The sequence below is a fragment of the Dasypus novemcinctus genome, chromosome 7 (assembly GCF_030445035.2).
Source record: "Dasypus novemcinctus isolate mDasNov1 chromosome 7, mDasNov1.1.hap2, whole genome shotgun sequence".
NCBI classification, from domain to species: Eukaryota; Metazoa; Chordata; class Mammalia; order Cingulata; family Dasypodidae; genus Dasypus; species Dasypus novemcinctus.
In genome coordinates, this window is record NC_080679.1 from 39,214,293 (window position 1) to 39,218,627 (window position 4,335).

Genomic DNA, 4,335 nt, shown 5'->3' on the forward strand with positions numbered 1-4,335 from the left:
AATTAATGTATATGCCACACTAACAAATTGAAGGGGGGAAAAAAACCACATGATCATTTTGATTGATGCAGAAAAGATATTTGACAAAATCCAGCATCCTTTCTTGATAAAAACACTTCAAAAGATAAGAATATAAGGAAAATTCCTCAATATGATAAAGGGCATATATGAAAAACCCACAGCCAACATTGTACTCAACGGGGAAAGGTTGAAAGCTTTCCCTCTAAGATTGGGAACAAGACAAGGATGCCCACTGTCACCATTGTTATTCAACATTTTGCTAGAAGTTCTAGCTAGAGCATTTAGATATGAAAAAATAAAAAGGCATCCAAATAGGAAAAAAGGAAGTAAAATTCTCATATTTTCAGGTGACAAAACTACTTGAGCTGATAAACAAGTTCAGCAAAGTGGCAGGACACAATATCAACATGCAAAAATTAGTAATGTTTCTGTACACTAGTATTGAACAATCTGATGAGTAAATCAAGGGGAAAAATTTCTACTTACAAGAGCAACAAAAAGACTCAAATACTTAGGAATCAATTTAACCAAAGAAGTACAGGACATATATGCATAAATCTATACAATAGTGCTAAAAGAAATCAACGAAGACCTAAACAAATGAAAAAATATTCTGTGTTCATGGATTGGAAGACTAACTATTGTGAAGGTGTCAATCCTACCTAAACTGATTTATAGATTCAATGCAATCCAATCAAAATTCCAATAGCCTACTTTTCAGAAATAGAAAAGGCAATTACCAAATTAATTTGAAAGGAAAAGTGCACCTGAATAGCCAAAAGTATTCTAAAAAATAATGATTTGGGAGGAATTTCACTGCTTGACCTTGAAACATTACAAAGCTACAGTGATCAAAACAGTATAGTATTGGCATACATATGGGCACATTCCATCAGGATCGAATTGAGAGTCTAGAAACAAACCCTTACCTTTATAGCTAATTGGCTTTTGAGAAACTTACCAATACCATATAAATGGGAAAATAGTCTCTTCAAAAAATGGTGCTCAGAGAACTGGATGTCCATAACCAAAAGAATGAAAGAGGACCCCTATCTCACTACCTACACAAGAATCAACTCAAAATGGTTCAAAGACCCAAATATAAAAGCCAGGACCATAAATCTACTAGAAGAAAATGTAGGGAAACATCTTAAAGTCCTTTTAGTAGGTGATAGTTTCTTGGACCTTACACTCAAAGCACAAGCAACAAAAGAAAAAACAGATAAATGGGACATCCTCAAAATTAAGCACTTTTGCACCTTAAAAGCCATTGTCGAAAGGGTTGAAAAGGCAGCTGACTCAATGGGAGAAAATATTTGGTAATCACTTACCCAATAAGGGTTTAGTATCCAGGATATATAAAGAAATGCTTCAACTCAATAGTAAGAAGCCAAATGACCTGATTAAAAATTGGGCAAAAGACGTGAATAGACATTTATTCAAAGAAGAAATACAAATGGCAAAAATCACATGAAAAAATGTTCAACATCACTAGTGATTAGGGAAATGCAAATCAAAGCTACCATGAGATATCATCTCACACCTAGTAGAATGGCCACTATTAAAAAGACAGAGAAATACAAGTGTTCTAAAATTTTTTGTGGTGATGAATGCACAACATTGTGATTATACTAAAAGCCATTGATTATACAGTTTGGCTAGATCGTATGCTATGTGAATATATTTCAGTAAAACCCTAGTTATGTAGAATAAGACATTTAAAGTTCCTTTTTTTTAGGCAGTGAAACTTATTCCTTCAATTTTCATGTAATTAAAAGATAGGAATTCACATAGTTTATGGTCCCAAATTCAAGTCAGTGAGTCTGTGAAGCACGTTCCCAGCTCACCTCAAGGACCTATAGTTCCTGCCATGAAGCAACAGCAACATGCCCTAGTGTTACTCCACACATGTCATTCCCATTATTGTAGATGTCAAAGGATCTTAACAGAATGGGAAAACAAATGAAATGGAAAATAGAATATATGAGAAGGAATCATACTTAGGTTAGTACTATTTCATGAAAATCCCATCCCCTCCCCCATTTTTTATGTATAAATGTATGCATGTACTAGATTGAGATGTGCAATATATATGTATGGATCAAGGTCAAAGCATGTTTGAAATATACTGGGCCAGATCACTTTCGAGGCCTATTCTACTGCTAATGTAATTTCCAGGTTTTGGGAAAAGAAAAGTTTCCATTTGACACTCCTGAACCTTGGTGTGCCCTGGTTTGTCTCTTGTTCTCATGAGAGAATCAGCCTAGTGGTCTCTTGTTGTGGGAGCAAGAAAAAAGGCCCATGGTCATATGGCAGAACCCCATCAGGAGCTAGGAGGGGCAGGGGCCAAGAAAGATATCCCCAGGGGAAACCTACCTGCTTGCTTAGTCGCTCATCACAGAACATTTTGGCTACATTCCATTCCCCTTCAGCTTACTCTGGAGTCCTAGGTCTCAGCCAAATACTTAGCTTGTCTCCTCTGGAAGTCACTCTATCTTCCGGAAGCCTCGGAGGTCCCCTGGGGGCATTTTCCATGTGGTTCAATTTAGTGTCTCTAAACTTGATTTTCCTACCATGTTGTGACTCCAGACATCCTTTTTTTTTTTAACATTCAAAAAAACTTAGAGCATTTGTAGTTTTACAGAAAAATCTTGCAGTAAGTACAAAGTTCCCATTATACCCCCTGCTTGCTCTCCCACAATTTTCCCTATTATTAACATTTTGCATTAGTATGGTAAATAAATTTATTTTAAGTGGTACTGGGTATTGAACCCAGGACCTTGTACATGGGAAGTATGTGTTCAACCACTGAGCTATATCTGCTCCTCAATAAATTTATTTTTAATGAAAGCTTATTTTACTACTATAATTGGACAAAGTCAGGATCACTTCATCCTAAATAGAAGACAATCATACAACTAATATAATGAAAACAAACAAACAAAAAAATGGTGGCAGACTTGGCCCAGTGGTTAGGGCGTCCGTCTACCACATGGGAGGTCCACGGTTCAAACCCCAGGCCTCCTTGACCTGTGTGGAGCTGGCCCATGTGCAGTGCTGATGCGCGCAAGGAGTGCCCTGCCCCTCAGGGGTGTCCCCCGCGTAGGGGAGCCCCACGTGCAAGGAGTGCGCCCCGTAAGGAGAGCCTGTGCCCTGTAAGGAGAGCCTGCATCCCATAAGGAGAGCTGCCCAGCGCGAAAGAAAGTGCAGCCTGCCCAGGAATGGCGCCGTACACACGGAGAGCTGACGCAACAAAAAGAAACACAGATTCCTGTGCCACTGACAACAACAGAAGTGGACAAAGAAGATGCAGCAAATAGACACAGAGAACAGACAACCGGGGTGGGGGGGGAGGGGAGAGAAATAAATAAATCTTTAAAAAAAAAAAAAGAAAACAAAAAGATGTCATTAAATTCTAGCTAGAGCCTACAAAATTTGAGGCCTGCTTTCTTTATTCAAAAATGAGATTAGGGGAAGCAGATGTGGCTCAAGTGATGGGCTTCCACCTACCATATGGGAGGACGCAGGCTTGATCCCTGGGGCCTCCTGGTGAAAAAGAAGAAGAAAAAGCATGCCTCTGCGGCAAGTCCATGTCTGCATGGCAAGCCAGTGCCTGCGCGGTGAGCCGAGTGTCTGCACTGTGAGCCAATGCCTGCACAAGTGAGTCATGCAGCAAGATATTATGTAACAGAAGAGAGATGAAGGGGAGAGTCAAGGTGAAGCACAGTAGAAACCAGGAACTGAGGTGGTGCAGCTGACAGGGAATCTCTCTCCATGTCAGAGGATCAAATCCCAGTGAATCCTAGAGGAGAAAAAGTGAAAAAGAGAAGAAAAAAAGAAATAGATACAGAAGATCATGCAGTGAATGGACACAGACAGCAAAAAGAGCAGGGCAGGGGGAAGGGGGAAAATAAGTGAATAAATCTTTTTAAAAAAAGGGATTAGCACATTTTAGAGGGTATTGAAGGCATTCTAGCTCCTCACCAAGTCGGTCCTCTTGACGGAAGCAGAGATTTGGAACAGAAATAGCTTTCTCATGGTGTGACACTCTGCTATTTAAGTACTACCTAAAATCAGGTTCTTTGTGAAAATCAGTAGGATCATGGAGTGCCCATTGGCTAATACACTAGATACTCTGTGTTCATCATTTCATGCAGAGTCCACATCCTCCTATGAAGCCAGTACAATCATCGCACTTTAGAAAGAGGCACTGAGGCTAAGAGATGGCAGTAACTTGCTGGGTCACCCAACTTGCCAATGCGTGAGGCACTATAACACTTTCCTCCAAAACCCCAACTCTAGATGGTTTGTTCT